Raw genomic sequence first — 18475 nt, forward strand, 5'->3', positions numbered from 1 at the left:
TAAGAAATTGTTGACACATGCACCAATGTTAAAGATTGCATATCCCGACAAAGATTTTGTAGTATGCATAGATGCTTGCAAGAACGGACTTGGTGGAGTCCTTATGTAGGATGGAAATGTGGTATGCTATGAGTCATGAAAAATAAAAGAGCACAAGCAGAACTACCTCACACATGATCTTGAGTTGGCAGCAATCATACATGCATTGAATATGTGGAGGCATTATCTTCTTGGGAGGAGGTTTGTACTGATGAGTGATCACATTGGGTTGAGGTGTTTTTTTAGCCAACCAAATCTAAATTCCAGGCAAGCTAGATGGTTGGCCACGATAAGTGAGTTTGACTTCAAGATTAGGTACATCAAAGGAAAGGAGAATAGGGTGGTAGATGCTCTCAGTAGGCGAATACTCTTAAATCACTTAGCAACTATCCACTCCTATGGGATAGACTTATAGGATAGGATCTTGCAAGTAGGTCAACAAGGTGTTAGGTATATGGAGATTGTTCAGAAGTTGCAGTAGAGTACTAGTACAGGTACAAGTAAAGGTGATAGTATATATAGGTATAGATGGTAGTATAGGTACAAGTACAAGTGGTAGTACAAGTACATGTACAGGTGACAGTACTGGTACAGGTATAGGTAGTGGTACATGTACAGATACAAGTGCAGGTGCATAGGATGTAGACTATTACCTTACGGAAGGCAGATTGGTTAGATTCAGAGATAGGATATCTACCCCAGATAGTAGTTAGATCAAGTAGGTGATATTGAGAGATTTTCATGCAAAACCATATTCAGGTCACCTAGCTTATCAGAAGATATTGACTGCAGTGAAGAAATTTTATTATTGACCAAATCTAAACAAGGATGTAGCAGAGTTTGTGACTAGGTGTTTCGATTGTCAGTGGGTGAAGGTAGAGTGTAAGTATCCTGGTGGACTGTTACAGCCAATTGTGAATCTAGAGTGGAAATGGGAGGTCATTTCCATGGACTTTATCACAGGATTTCCGAAGACAGTGAGACAACATGATTCCATCATGGTTATTGTGGACAATTTGAGAAAGGTTGCACATTTCATTCCAGTGAAGTCTACATTCTCGGCTAGCGATGTATCATAGGTATTCATTCAAGATGTGGTCATATTGAATGGTGTTCCAAAGAGGACTGTATCAAAGAGGGATGCAAATTTCACTTCCAAATTTTGGAAGGAGTTATTTGCAGGTTTGGGCATAAAGTTGGTGTTCAATACAACTTATCATCTGCAGATGGACGGACAATCAAAGAGGGTCAACTAAATATTGGAGGACATGTTGAGGATGTACGTGATGCATCAACAGTGAAAGTGGGAAGTGTATCTTCCACTAGTGGAGTATTCTTATAATAATGGGTATCAATAATCTTTGAGGACGAGTCCTTTCGAGGCATTGTACGGATGAAGTTGTGATACTCCCATAAGTTGGAGTGATCGAGTGAATAGGGTACTTATTAGACCATATATGTTGGCAGACATGGTACATGAAATGTACGTAATCAAGAAGAATCTAAAGGAAACAAAGGATAGGTAGAAGAACTAAAAAAATAAAAATAGGTTGTTCAAGGAGTTCCAAGTCGGGAAACAGGTGTACTTGTGCATCAATCCAAGGAAGACCTCTTTAAAGATTAGATCATGTGCCAAGATGGCACCACGATTTTGTGGACCCTTCAGCACTATTGAGAGGATTGGGATAGTATCCTATTGACCTGCACTGCCTCTGATAGTGAAATTCCATGATGTTTTCCATGTGTTATTACTTAAGAAGTATGTTAAAGATGTTGATCATGTGATTGATTGGTCTGTATTGCAGGGAAAACTAGATGGAGAATAGAGCTAAAGCCTTAGTGTATATTGCAAAAAAGGGTGCTCATGCTTTGGAACCGAGCAATCAAGCAATTTTAAGTGCAATGGAGTCACTTTGGGCCTGATGAAGCTACATGGGAGATGGTGGATCAGATGTGGGCTATGTATCCTTAATTGTTTTTTGGTTGAGGCAAAGCATTTTGGTATGGTGTTTTGGTATAAGTTTGGTGATGTTTTGGTATATGTACATATGTATATTGATGTAAATACCGACATGATCTATGTTTTAAATATCCAATAATCGGTATGGGTGTCATGTCATCATGTTGTCATGTTGTTATGTTGACATGGTAGGTTGACGTTTAGCATGGTGATCATTGTAAATACTGCATTGAGCTATCTTATAAAGCTCCGTGGGTAGTATGTTTTATTTTTAGCATTTTTTCTAAGGTATAAGTTGGTTGAACTTTGAGGACAGTGTTCCCCAAGGGGGAGGGTTTTGTAACAACCCTATTGAAAATTCCATGTAATAAAAGCTAATAAAGGAAAAAATAATAACCATGGTTGATGGGACACTTATTCCAAATTGAATGTTGGGTAAAACATCCTAGTGGATGTTCATTTGGTTTATTATTTCTAACGAAATTGCGAAAGGAAATGGCTAAGCCTTTGGAAAGGAAAAATGGCATTTTTGGCATATTTATTTACGAAAATAATGGAAATTAGTAGAAAAGGGAGGTGAAAGGTCACAGGTTTGATTTATATTGATGAGGTTGAGGTGGTTTAGCCTCAATATGGCCTGGTTGTTTCTTTTGATTTGAGTCCCACATTCATGCTTGGAATATGGCACAGGGGTGAATGGTTGAAGAGAGATTTGGCTAAGCCATTCTATGGTTGGGGGGAACCTTGTAGTCCCATCCCAAGTTTGGATTTTGCATCATTAATGAGAGGTTATTTATCCTTGTATTTCTATGAGTATTATACTGATTTATATGTGGATCATATGGCTATGATTTCATTGCTATTTTTGTTTCTATTAGATGGTTATGTATGTGTTTTATGCCAATGGCTATGTATGGCTCTCATCATGTTCTTACTTGTAAATGAATAGACAATGTATCTATTACCTAATAGATGATAATGTATCAAACGGTATGAGGGAAAAATGGTTCTTAGAAATTCTTATATAAGTATGATATCCCTATGCTTAAATATGTTGTTTACACCTGTAGATTACATATTTGTGATATGTTCGATAAAATGCCTATCATGGCTAGTAGGGGTCTAGTTAAGGGCTTCTTCAACTATTTTCTTTTGCATCGTTTTTTGCCTATTAGTTTACTGTTCTGGAGATGCCATTCAATTCTAGGTAGTGTCCTAGGATCTGGGCCTGAAAAAGTGGCTAAAAACCCAGGAACGTAGGCACAACTTTGGACAAAATAGTCCCTGTACGCTAGCATGCCTATAGCATGAAAACATCCATAGCCTCCTGAATGTTGGCAGGACTATAGCATGAGAGTGTCCAGAGGTCAAGTGGTCAATAACTTCAATGGAACCCAGGGGAAAGTTGCTTGAAGTGTTTGGATGCTTCTCAGGGATCTTGTAGTTGATGTGGAAGGTTTGTATGTTGTGTTTCCATAAATTCCACTTCCTTAAGGTCACATAGGAGGTGGAATCTAATCATAGTAGCCTCTCATCGCATGTTTACCCTCGTTGTCCGATAACTTGGTAGATGTGGGAGGAGGGTGTTACAAGATTGGAGGGAATTACCACTACTCAAACATTCAATATAGAAGGATATATCAAGAAGAGAAAGGTAATAGTTTTGATTGATTTGGGTAGTACCCATAATTTTATTCATTGTAAGATAGCAAAAGATTTGAATTGCTTTCTATATCTAGCATAAGACTCTCAAGTGGTGGCTTCATATGGAGAAACTATAAATCACTTAGGGAGGTTCCATAATATAAATCTAACCATGGGGGAATATGTATTGAATAGCCCAATAATTTCCATTCTAATGGGTGGTGTTGATGTTTTATTAGGAGTCCAATGGTTACAATATTTGTGGATAATATATTTTTATTTTCAAGAACTTTTATTGAATTTTTTCTCGGAAGGAAAGGAAATTTAATCAAGGGGTATGATAGGAAAATATGGGAAGATAATTAGCTCCAATGACATGAAAAATCTTTTCAACAAGGAACATTGAGGGCTAATTTCCTAATTATGCTCACTATATGTTCAAATATATAAGCCATTCATTTCTCTAGATCCTAAAAGAGTGCTTGATAATCATTCCAAGGTATTTGAGACTCCCAAAGGTGTCCCACCTATTCACGATCATGATCATGCTATTCACTTGATTCAGGAAGTGATCCTCCAAACATCATAGCTTATAGATATCTCTATGCCCAGAAGAGTGAAATTAATTGTATGGCTATAAAAATGCTAGATGTAGGTAAAATTAAACCTATCCAAAGTATTTATCTTCTTCATTAGTATTGGTATACAAGAAGGATGAATCAGGATGTATGTTTTTCGATTATAGAGAACTCAAAAAGGTCACAATTAAAGATAAATTTCCCATTCCTATAATTGATGACTTGTTGGATGAATTACATGGAGCAATTTACTTCACCAAGTTGGATCTTTGTTCAGTATATCATCAAATTATAATGAAGACCTAAGACATTCCAAAAATAACGTTCATAACTCATGAAGGTCATTATGATTTTTTATCATGCCTTCTGGCCTTACTAATGCACCTTCCACATTTCAAGCTTTGATGAATTCCACTTTCAAACCAATCCTTCAAAATTTTTTGTTAGTAATCCTTGATGATATACTAATCTACAAAAAGTCTTGGAAAGATCATGCTCAACATGTTGAAAGGGTGATTAAACTATTGTAGGAGAAACAATTATATGCAAAATCCTCCAAATGTTTCTTTGGGGTATAGGAGATAGAATATTTGGGTCATATTGTATGTGATGAGGGTGTTAAGGTAGACCCTAAGAAAATTATAAACCATCAAGGGATGGAAAATACCCACAACCTTAAGGAATCTTTGAGGATTTGTTGGGTTTATAGGGTATTATAACAAGTTTTTTAAGAAATATTGGAAACTAGCAGCACCTCTAACAACATTATTGAAGAAAGATGTATTTTTTTGGAATTTAGAAGCAACTAAAGCCTTTGAACATCTTTAAGAGGAAATATGCCAAGCTCTTGCCTTAGCTACAGTAGACTTCACAAAATCCTTTATTATGGAATGTGATGCCTCAAGAAATGGCATCGGTGGATTTTTAATGAAATAAGGAAGACCCATTTCTTTTGAAAGTCATCCAGTCAATGGAAATAATTTACAAAACCTATTGATTAGAAAGAAATGTTGCAAATACCAGACGACTTGAAGAAATGACGTTTTTACCTAATGAGATGACACTTCAAGGTAAAAATTGATCCGGATTTAAACAGGAACGCAACAAATTACAGAGATAACCATATACACAAAGATGCAGCGGAAATAATAATTCATTTCATTAATGGAAAATACTGAAATATGCTTACAACCAGAAATGGAAATAAACCAGCTAGGGCGATGGTAGCTTATCTCTGAGAAGAGATGTGATGGCTACATGCCTCTGAACTGTGTTACAATGAGGCTTGAAGGCCTATTTATTGTTGAGAAACAATGGAAAACCCTTAACATTCCAAAACCTAACCCTAGGAGATGAAACGCCAAACTGTGGGCCCCGTTTGGGGGTAAATTGGTACATCAATTTCCCGGGGTCGTAACTTTGGCATATGATCTCCGTTTGACGCGTACAATAGCTCATTAGAAAGATCTATCCGAGCACTATCATTGTTGGAATGGGCAACATCGGTCCATTCCATGGACCCATGTTGCCCTTGGATTCCCCGAAAAACGTCGTTTAGGGCCTCAAAACGGCTCCGAAAGTTCAGGACCTGAAAAACTGCTAAAAATAGTAAGTTGTGCTACAATTAAGGAAACTGAAAATGCTGAGAAAGACAATGGTGGGGGTCCAGGTGGACTTGGCAGGTGGCCACCAATATCCACCTGGATCATTCCTCCCCCCTTAGGAAGCAATGGTCCCCATTGCGTTGAGCTCCTCCATGAGATGAGGAAACTTCTGCTGAACTTGTTCCCTGGTGAGCCACTTGCCCTACTGAAGGAGTTGGCCTGCTTTGACAACTCGATACAGTTGGATATTCTGTTGGCGAGTGTTCTTGATCTGTGTGTCCATGATCCGATCAGTTGCAGCTTGTTCCATGCAATCTGGATTTAATTCTGTGGGTTTGAGCTTTTCTGCAATGTCGGATTTGTCTAGCAATGGTGGAAAGTATGGCCGAAGGCGGTCCACATTGAACACTGGGTGCAAGCCAAGGAATGGGGGAATGCTGAGCTCAAATGCATTGTCTCCCATGGCCTTAGTAATGGTGTAAGGACCATATCGGAGTGGTCTCAATTTCTGATAGGCTTCAGTAAGGCGTTCCTTCTACAAATGCAACCAGACTTTGTCGCCCACCTGAAACTTGTGTGGCACCCGATGTTGATCATGTCGCTGCTTGTACTTGGCATTTGATTTCTCAAGAATGTCATGGACCTGCTGGCGAATATGTTGGATGCCCTCAATGAAGCTGGTGGCCTTATCTGTTTCGGACTGGACATAAGCTGAATTCATGTGAGTAGCTGCAAGTGGCATGGCCACATCAATGGGGCATAGTGGCTGGAATCCCAAACCCACCTGAAAAGGGCTATGGCCAGTGGAGCTGTGAAGAGCTCGGTTGTAGCTGTGCTGAACATAGGGGAGGCTCTCGTCCCATGTGCGTGGATGCTTTGAGTTATACATGCGCAGAATGTGCACAATCATCCTATTGACAACCTCTGTCTGGCCATCAGTTTGAGGATGGAAGGTTGTGGACTTCGTGAGTTTGGTGTCCAGCATTGACCAGAGACTGGACCAAAATGTGCTGAGAAACCGACTGTCCCGATCTGAGATGATAGACTGTGGGATCCCAAAGTGCACCCACACTCGTTCAAAGAAGATTTTAGCAGTGGCTTCTGCTGTCATATTCTTCTTGCAGGCCATCATAATGGCCATCTTCGAGAACCTGTCGACGACCACAAAAACACAGTCATTTCCATGTTTAGTGGAAGGAAGGCCTGACATGTAATCCATGGAGATGGATTCCCAATGTCGACTAGGGGTAGGCAACGGGGTATAGAGGCCGTGCTTCTTAATGGTCGGTTTGGCAATGGCACAGGCAGTACATGATCGGATGTACTTCCCAACATCCTGTCGAAGATTCGGCCAATAGAAATAATTTTGCAATACTGCCACTGTTTTCTCGACCCTGAAATGCCCAGCAGCCCGACTGTAGTGTGCTTCCCAAATCATCTTGGCACGCTCGCTTGAAGGAACACAAAGGTGACCGAGGTGGCATAATAGGGCATCCTGGAGGTGAAAATATGCAACATGCCGACCCTCCAAGAGTGTCTGGTAGGTGTGGCCAAATTCTGGGTCGCTTTTGTAGAGAAGTGGCCAATGCGAAGTCTCGTGCCCACAATAGTTGAGCACGATGGTTAGCGCCATGATCGGTGGTCGACTGAGGCATTCTGCAACATTATTGGTGCTGCCCTTTTTATACTTGATATTCAAGTGAAACTGTTGCAGGTATGTAGACCACTTCTGATGGCAATCATTCTGCAATTTCCCTTGGGTCTGTATGAACTGTAGAGGTCGGTGGTCTGTGTGGATGACCGTTTCCTTCCCCAAAATGTAATGCTTCCATTGTCGGCAGGCCTGTACAATGGAATACATCTCTTTATCATAAGTGGGGTACTTCCGGACTGTGTCTGAAAGTGTTTCACTGTGATATGCCACTGGATGTCCATGTTGAGTAAGGACTGCCCCAATAGCATAGTCAGAGGCATCTGTCTCGACCTAAAATGGTTGTTGTAAATCTGGTAACGCGAGCACCGGTGCCATGCAGAGGCGATCCTTCAACTCCCTGAATGCCTTCTGTTGAGATTCATACCAAAAGAATTTTGCTTTCGCCCCGCCCTTGGTGACTTGACTCAAGGGCCAAGAAATATGAGAAAACCCCAACACAAACCTGCGGTAGAAGTTGGCAAGACCTAGAAAGCTGCAGAGCTTTGTTAGAGTGGTTAGAGAGGGCCAATCCCGAATGACTTGGATCTTGGCTGGATCGACATGCACCCCTTGTTCATCAATGATGTATCCTAGATACTGAACCTGGGTCATGCCAAAAGTGCATTTCTCCAAATTGGCACATAGCTTGTGTTGCCGCAGTGTTTGGAGAACCTGTTGGATGTGGTGGAGGTGCTCTTCCCAACTCTGGCTGAAGATCAGGATGTCATCCAAGTATACTACTACAAAGGAGTTGGTGAATGGCTGCAAGATGTCATCCATTAGCCTCATCCGTGAAGGGCTTGATGTTGTATGGAAGGCGACACTGCTGGCTCACGCGAAGATCTCGTCCTTGGTGAAGCCACCCAATGGTGTATGGTTGTGGATTTGCTGTGGTTGGTAAGCCCAACCGCTTCACGACCTCTGCCGAAAAGAGGTTCTTTTGACTCCCGCTATCAACAATGAACTGTATCGGGGAGCGCTTTAGCCACATCTGGGAGTGGAAGAGACGCTCCTCCTCCTCTGGATCTTCGGGTTCATTTTTCTGGATCTTTGCGGTAGCAATAGTGGCGCTGGGATCCGCATCAATGATCTGATTCCCTTTTTCATACCCCTTATCGGGTTCTGACTCAAAGTCAGAACATGCATCTGATTCTGAAACCTTTAGCTCAGCCACCAGTGACTGCTTGGCCCGACACTCACTTGTGTTGTGAGTGGAGCTCTTATGGAACTCGCATCATTTTCCAGTGTCCTTTCTCGGCTTCGCGGCGCTGTTCTTTGCTTGCAGCTTCGGCTGGTTGTCTTGGGCTGTCCTGCCTTGGCTTTGTCCTTTGTTCTGTGGTTTAGGGGCACCTTTCCCCTTTAGATTCGCAAATCCAAAGTCTCGCTTCTTTTGTTTAAACTTCTACTCGACCTTGACGACATATCGGTATGCTGCGCCGAGCGAGGGGATGTTTAGGAATTGTATTTCTTCCTGGATGTACTTGTGCAGGTAGCCACGGTATTTGAGTATCAAATGTTGCTCCGAATCCTTGATACCCAACTTTGTGCTAAGGGTATGGAAAAGATTGGTGAACTCCGACACGTCTTGGTCCCTTCCCTGCCGCAGCGTGGTCCACTTTATGTATTCATCCTCATAGCTTCCGACAAGGTAGTACTGCTCCTTGATGGCATCCTGGAACGAATCCCAGGTGGGTGCGGCTGAAAATAGTGAGCCAGTACTTTCATCCTTCTACTCATAGTAGGTTTCCCACTAGTCCTTGACGTGGGGGGCTGCTTTGAGAAGAGCAAAAACAATCTTTTCCCGACTCAAAAATTCATGAACAGAAAAGTAACCCTCTAGCATATTTAACCATTTATCTACGGCATCTGCGTCTATCTGACCCTCGAATATGGGGATTTCAAAATTTACTTGTACCTTAAAGGGTGTGGCGTTTCCAGAGTAGCTACTAGAAGCTGATTCGTTGCTTCTGGGTAGCCGCTGAAGGATCTGGGCAAAGCTGTCCATCATCGCGTTCCGTTGTCGCTCGAGGGCTTCTTCGAGCAAGATTTTGATGGGATCTCCTGCCCCCTCATCTTTCTTCTCGTCTGCCATGGGAGGCCGTCGGGATTTGCGAGGATGGTCTTGCAAAGGTTCAACCAGTTCAAGCCCTAACTCCTTATATCCCGACCTTGTTGGGGACATGCAAAGAAAAACAGAGAAAAAGCAGACCGCTCTGATACCACTGATCCGGATTTAAACAGGAACGCAACAAATTACAGAGATAAACATATACACAAAGATGCAGCGGAAATAATACTTCATTTCATTAATGGAAAATACTGAAATATGCTTACAACCAGAAATGGAAATAAACCAGCTAGGGCGATGGTAGCTTATCTCTGAGAAGAGATGTGATGGCTACATGCCTCTGAACTGTGTTACAATGAGGCGCGAAGGCCTATTTATTGTTGAGAAACAATGGAAAACCCTTAACATTCCAAAACCTAACCCTAGGAGATGAAACGCCAAACTGTGGGCCCCGTTTGGGGGTAAATTGGTACATCAATTTCCCGGGGTCGTAACTTTGGCATATGATCTTCGTTTGACGCGTACAATAGCTCATTAGAAATATCTATCCGAGCACTATCATTGTTGGAACGGGCAACATCGGTCCACTCCATGGACCCATGTTGCCCCCGGATTCCCCAAAAAACGTCGTTTAGGGCCTCAAAACGGCTCTGGAAGTTCAGGACCTGAAAAACTGCTAAAAATAGTAAGTTGTGCTACAATTAAGGAAACTGAAAATGCTGAGAAAGACAATGGTGGGGGTCCAGGTGGACTTGGTAGGTGGCCACCAATATCCACCTAGATCAAAAACTTATCATGATAGTCTTAAATAATTCTTGGAATGAGGATTATATTGAAAAGAGCAACAAAAATGGGTCATAAAGATGTTGGGTTATGAATTTGAAGTCATCTACAGAGAGGGAAGAAAAATGTTGTTGCAGATGCACTCTAAAGAAGGGATGAGGTTGTGGAGGAATTTCTCTGTTTCATTTTTATTATCCAGCCTGATTGGGTAACTAAAACAAGGGATGAATGGAAGAATGATGAATAGGTGTGGACACTCATTCAAAAGTTACAACAGGATCCTAGTACATCTAATACATTTATCTAGAAAAATGATTTTCTATGGAACAAAGATCACTTATATCTATGTAAGAAAAATGTTGTCTTAAAATTTCCCACATCTCTTATACGAGGGAACTTAGAATTTTTAAAAACATACCATAGGGTCAAGAAGGAATTTTTTTGGATGACCTTAAATATGATATTTAGAAGTTTGTGGCTAAATCTTTGGATTGTGAACAAAGTAAAGTCGAGAAAACTAAGACCAATTATTTTACAACCATTAGCCATTCCAAGTTAGCATTGGGAGAACATCTCAATGGATCTTATCATAAGTCTACCCAAGTCCAAAAGAAAGAGTGTCGTCATGGTGGTAGTTGATAAACTTACCAAGTATGCATAATTTTATGCACTATCTCATCCTTTCAAATCTAGTACAATCGCTACTACATTTATAGAAATAGTTCGAAAGCTACATGGAAACCCAAAGATTATTATAAGTGAGAGAGATCCCATTTTCACTGGAAATTTTTGGAAAGAATTATTTTATTGTCTTGGTACTCAATTAGCTCATAACTGTTCTAATCATCATTAATTTAATGGGAAAACTAAGGTAGTGAATAATTTTTTGGAAGGATATCTTCATTTCTTTGTATATGATAAAGAAACACAATGGTTCAAGTGGTTACCTCTGGTAGAATGGTGGTATAACACTTCCTACCATACCACAACAAAAATGACCCCATTTATGGCACTTTCTGGATATCATTCACTGTCCATTACATCATATCTAAGAGAAAATTATAAGGTTGAAGCAATGGAAGATCACATCGAGCATCAAAAACAGGTTCTCTGACTCTTAGAGGATAACTTGACTCTGACACAGAATCGAATGAAACAACAAGAATATCAAGATCACAATGAAATAAGTTTTGAAGTGGGTGATTCAGTATTTTTACGCCTACAACCATACAGAAAAATGTCCCTCAAGGAAGCTAAGAAGGATATTAAAGTATTACCTAAGTACTATGGCCCTTACAAGGTGTTGCAAAAGAATGGTACTATTGCATACAAATTAGAGTTGTTTGCATCTTCCTGAGTACACCTAGTTCTCCATGTTTCATGTTTCAAGAAGGTTATAGGTGAAAATCTCCCAGTTTAAACTATATTGCTAAAACTTGATCAGGAAGGAAAAATATTATTGGAGACTGAAGCAATCATGGAAATAAGAATTTGATAGCTATGAAATCAATCACTTAAAAGTATCTCATTAAGTGGAAGAACTTACTTGCTAAAGATTCCACATGGGAGGATGAGTATTTTATATAGAAGCATCCATAACTAATTAAGCGTCGAGGACAACACTTTTTTGAATGAGGGGCATGCTACATCCCTATGATATTAGTGTAGCCCCCTATATTGTTATTATTGTGCCACATAGAAGCACACTATTGTTATTTTTTCGCCCATACATTATTATTGTTATGTCAGACCTAATTATATTTTTATCCTTTTGACTACTATATATACCAAGGAGGTCTTTTCATTTGAATCATCCATGAATTATTCATTTATGTGATGTGAAAGGAGGTTTCCCCCTCGAAGTGGCTTATTTTCAAGTCATTGATCTATCTTTTCCTAATTTTTTACGTTATTTTTATTTGGATAAATGACACATTACATAGTAGATGAAGAGTTCGTGGTTAAATCTTGTAGAAAAACTTGGAGAGAATCCAAAGGAAGGGCATAAAAAGTAAGAAGAACTTAACGAACCAAATGTCTCAGAAGAACTACATGTTGAATAATAAAATAAATAATATGTAATAGATAAGGTTACTATATATCTCCATTTGCACCACTCAGAGAAAAAATAATAATCATGACAAGGGAATTGGTCTAAGAAAACTTACTATAAATCAACATGGAATCAGAAAGGAAATTGGCATGGAGGCATAAGGAGGACTAAAATAAATGTTTGGGAATATCAAAGTCATGTAGTAATGACATCGATCCTGAGAGGAAACCAAAATCAAGATTGACGGAAATCTATAGATGGAACCCTTGTCCACATTTAACTAGGATGGATGGATTCCTCTACATGGTAACAATTAACCACATTACTTTTTTGGTCATATTATATGACTTCTTATCATGTTTTAACCAAAAACATATTAAGTGTGGGTGGAATGCAATATGCATATGAAGGATATTATGGGGTACCTAGGAATGTACTTAAGGGGATAATGAATATAATGTTTTCATTATAAGTGAATCGAACCACTATCTAATCAAAAGGAAGTCATGTAGAAATACAGTGTATTTGGTGTACGATCCTAGAAATATTCATGAGAATATATATATATATATATATATATATATATATATATATATATATATATATATATATATATATATATATATATATATATATATATATATATATCTGTGTGTGTGTGTGTGTGTTTCATTGTATTAAAGGTGTGTTGAATTGTATTTCCCTATTGCAAGCACACTGTTTGGAGTCATTCCCTCCATAAGAAATATTTTATCATGTTACCATACCTTAAGGGTTCTCTCAATATTGCTATGCTATTTATGGTGATTTTTTTGGACACGTTTGGTGTTTTGGGGTTCATATTGAAATTTTTAGCATGTATTCCCTCATATATATTTGAATTTTTACTACATGATAAGAGGGATTAAGTGAGAATATGTTTGGGATCTTTATATTCATATGTATTATCCCCACGTTAAATGATTTTTGGCACTCCAACTTTTAATTGATTCATAAAATTATATTTTCCATCATATTATGTTCTCTAAAAGAATGTCAAGAGTTGTCTTTGTTGAAATTCTTTCCATCAACATAATTTGATGTAGGGATAAATGAGGCTAGGATATATATTATGGATCCTTTCAATCCGTCTGATCCATTATATTATTATATTTGAAGTGGAATTCACCTATATGTATTCAATATTTTGTGCCACCACAAATCCTAGGCAAGGGTGCCAAATCATGTATCTCAACATGATTATTTGTACCCATTTATAAACCAACATTGAAGGAAACACCCTTGTATTTATTAAGAAAGAAAAAGTCCCCCATACACAATATAATTCAAGATTTCCTTGGATTTCTCTATTAAATAATCTGCAAGAAAGTGTTTTATTAATCTTAAGAGACCCTATGTGCCTCATATATTTATACCCTGGAGCCATCTTTATTCCATCATAAATAGATTCATTTTATAATAAAATTGTAAGGGAGAGGGAGTTTTCCCTTGAAAAAGGATAGAATTTATAGTAATCTAGATACCCTAGGAAACAACACATGATTCAAGTGCCTTGTGATCAACTACAATTGAGTCTTTTTAGACCTTTCACAATCCTTCAATTAGATATCTCACCCCAAAATAACCGATGATTTTCTCCAGATAAACTAAAATCTTCCCTCAACAATTATTTTCAAAAGGATAAGAATGTTTGCTCCATCATTATTGCATATAACATATAAACTTGGCCATTTCTAAACTTCCTTTTAAAGTGATAACTAGAAGAATATCCTACATTTTAGATCTCAATTTCGAAATATTTATAACAATATTAGAATCCCTAACTTTCTAAGCCATCAAAACTATCAAGATGTAGTAAAACTTCTTTAAATTACTTTCTAGTATAGAAATATAATTTTAAAGAAGTATGAGTACTTCCTTACCATTTATATTAATGTTTTATAAATAAATTTGTCTTAGTCGATGTTAACCAACATCATCATCATCACCACCACCATCATCCAATAAAGTGATTAGGATAAATTAATATTCTAACAACATTAATTGTTTTTCATAATCCAATGATGTCAAAAATATTCATCTTAAACAAATAATTCCTCATCTTATCCTTCCCAAAGGAATAAACAAGTGATGAGACTAAAGATTTGGATTTTAAGTCATTGGTATATCAACGTCTACATCAAACTACTCAGTTTTCAAGGGAAAAACATTTCTAGAAGTTATATATACATATTATTATGAGACTCTATCTGACTCTAATAAATGAGGATTCATTATAAGGTCCTATACTATATAGGAATCAACTCATAGGACCAATTTTATAGGTGGGACCCAGTTTGGAAAATTGAATTATGAAACCTTCCCCGATTACTTTGAGGCATAAAATTATGTTTTTGAGAAACTTTTCTAATTTACTACAACATAATTTTTTCATATTTTATACACATAGACCTTTCCAACGGTGTAATAATCGCATCAATCATATTCTGTATGAAAAAGTTATGTCACAAGTCGACCTTCCTGTTTTCACCACCACAATTCAAAAGGATGGCACATCAGCCCCCACTATTCATGAAAAAAGGGAAATCCATGTGATTATGATGGATAAGAATCTACAAGAGTCCATATTTTAACTCTTGTTAAGAGTTGAGGTAGTCAAACCTAACCACAAGTAGGCTATGGGGCTATGTTAAAATTAGTACACTAGGAGGAAAATGGGTTTCATTCTTTCAATTGCATTTGTTCCATAGATGAGAAAAAATTAATTAGAGAGATAGAAGATAGAGAAAAAAAGAGGATTTTGTGCTATAGTATCCCACAATCCACAGGCCACACTTCCATGCACTTGCAACGATTTTCTATTCAGAGAAAGAGGGTAGAGTGATCTCACCTTTCAGCTAGGTTTTCTTCGGAAAGGTTTTCCCATGTCATATCCTATCTCAAACATGGTTTGTGATTTTTGTTTCGATGTTATCTATTTTCTACACGAATTTAATTTTCATATATACACAATTAATTGTAATCTACATAACCATAAATCTAAAGAAAAACAAACCCTAATAGTGTATAATTAAGGTTTCTAAATATCGTTTTATCAGATAGGTTGTGACGAACTATCCAGTGGAATATCCATGACAATTTATCGGTCATATTGGCATCAGAGTAGGTTTCTTTGGGTATATTGTCGATATTAGTAGGGGATCGAGATTGGCTAGCCAAAACGTCGTAAAACCCTAATCATGGTTGACTAATTTGGGAATGACTTTCATGTTCCTGCAGAGGAGAGGTTTTTGTGGCTAAAGCACATGTTACAAATATAATTCGTAATATGAATCTCCTCATGTTGGCCCTAAGAAATAAGCTAGATATATTTGGAGAAGATGGGGGTTATAATGCAAAAGACAGATCAAAGGGGAGATCATGATATTAGAAAGAAACAAAAAACTAGCTGAAATCATTCACAGTCCCGTTTAAAAATGAGACCGAAGGTTGATATCAAGTTGTACCAACATGGGATCAACACTCTAAAGCTAAATTATTGGTTGCAACAATTAGAAGTTTATTTTAGTGTCCATCATATTGAGGAAGAACCAAATATTTAATTTTCACAACTGAAATTAGAGGTACATGAGAAAGCCACACAAAGACGTTGAGGTTGGAGGGACATCCTCCACTGACTAAGTGGGAGAACTTTAAAACCCTCATAAAGTCATAGTTTTACCTTATTGGGTATGTACATGACCAATTGATTCAGTGATATTACTTCAGGAAAAAGCAAGGGACAAACATATAGGAGTACACCATAAAGTTCAGAAGGATGGCCATAATGATAGGTATCTACCCAAAGAACCTAGATCTAGTCCTCAAGTATATGGGGGTCTACACAACGATATATGCAATCAAGTGATGTTATTCAAACCAAAATCGGTGGAAGAAGCTTATGTATAGACACAATAGTTGGAGAACTCAGTCTAAGGGAAAGGAAAATCAAGTGGATCAAAGAAGAAGGAGCAACGAGATGCTTCTAAGGAGGGGAAGAAAAAGTGAAAAGGGGGGAATATAAAAAGATGACACCGACAACACACCAGTGCAAAGATCCCAACAATCATTGTATCCACTACAGCGTTGATGGCCATACAATGAGAAGTGTTGGAAGTTGCATCCAAAACTTAAATCAAAGAAAAAAAAAAAAGACAATAAGAAGAATCTCATGGCCACTAATTCAAGCAACCAGGTTGAAAGTTTCTCGAACGTGGATCAGAATGATTATCTACATGTCATTGTAGAAGGAGGTGATTTTGAGTATCCTTAGGCAACAAGAAGAGAAAGAAATGACAAAACTCTTCCATATAAAAATATAGGTCAAGAATACAAATATTGATGCTCTATTTGACTCAAGATCACAAGAGAATCTCACTACAATGAACTTGGTCAACAAATTGGGATTGGAAGTTCAGGAACATTCAATCCCATATCCATTGGGATGGGTAAAAAAGGATATAGATTTGAAGGCAACAAAAGATGCAAAATTATATTATCCATGAATGTTGATTTTCTAGATGAAGTAGAACTAGATGTAGTTCCCCTTGATGTATGTGGAGTTATGTTTGGAAGTCCTTACATGTACAAGTGGGATGAAATTTTTATCGAAAGATCGAAATAATACTAAATCATCAAGGATGGAAAATCATTCACCATCAATGTGCATAAAGGCAAGTTGAAAATATCATTGGTAAGTGCCAACTAAGCCAAGAATTTGATTAGTTCCAGCAAGACATATGCTTTACTATTTTTAAGAGAAAATTAGTCTATAGAAGAGTTTGTAAGAGGAAAGTAATCCTTAGAGGGGTGTACTCATAAACAGAAAAAAAAACTATAATACTTGCTACAAGAATATAGGGATGTCTTCCAGGAGCCTAAAGCATTACCACCAAAGAGGGAAGTGGAGCACGAGATCTAGCTATTGCCAATGTCCACATGCCAAACATTGGGATGTATAAGCAACTTATTATAGAAGCAAAAGACGTGAAGAAACAATTGCAACAACTACTAGAGAAAGGTACCATTCGATTGAGTACTTCACCATGTGGGTCACTAAGAATTTGCCAAAGAAACATGAGACTTAGTGGATGTGTAATTATTATAGGGCATTGAAAAAAATCACGCTTAAGAATAGATATCCCTTGCCTAGGATGAAAGGTATGTTGGATAAGTTGCAAATAGTGAAATACTTCACCAATATGGACTTAAAGTTTGGATATCACTAGGTTTGAGTTAAAGAAGAAGATACCTGTAAAATTTCCTTCAAAACTAGGCAAGGTTTGTATGAGTGGTTAGTAATGAAATTTCGCCTATGTGATGCACCAAGTACATTTATGGGGTTACTAAATGATATATTTCACTCTTTTATGGATTCATTTATTATTTTGTATTTGGATATATACTGGTACATAATGCTACTTTGGAATATCACATATCACATTTGACAAAATTTTAGCGACATTAAAGATGCACTAGTAGCTAGAAAATCTTAAAAGATTGTGATTTTGCACATTAATCTTTGGTATGTCTAGGGTATGTGATAAGTGGAGGAGAGATGAAGATATATCTTGCCAATATGGAGGCCATCATGAAATGGACAATGCCTACTAACGTTTTTGAGGTTAGGATTTTCATTGGGCTAGCACAATACTGGAGGAAATTCACAACCTCATTTTTAGCAGTAGAAACACCACTGCATACCATAATAATAAGAGGTAAGAGTTTCCAGTGGGGAAAAGGTTAACATAGGTCCTTTGAGGAGCTAAGGAAGAATATCAGTCAAGCACCAATTCTGGAATTACCGAACTTGTAGAAGCCCTTTGAAGTAGAGACATATGCAAGTGGGTATGTTATGGGAGTGGTCTCAATGTGGGGAGGAAGGCATGTATTCTACCATTATATAGTATTTCATCAGGAATTTCTTAATGTGCACCTAGCTATGAAAAGGAGTTATATTCCCTAGTGCAAGATGTGAAGAAGTGTTGGAAATGAACCAAGAAAAACTAGTTTTG

Source organism: Pinus tabuliformis, chromosome Q (assembly GCF_031772625.1).
Source record: "Pinus tabuliformis cultivar Carrire ecotype Pingquan chromosome Q, CPIR1, whole genome shotgun sequence".
NCBI classification, from domain to species: domain Eukaryota; kingdom Viridiplantae; phylum Streptophyta; class Pinopsida; order Pinales; family Pinaceae; genus Pinus; species Pinus tabuliformis.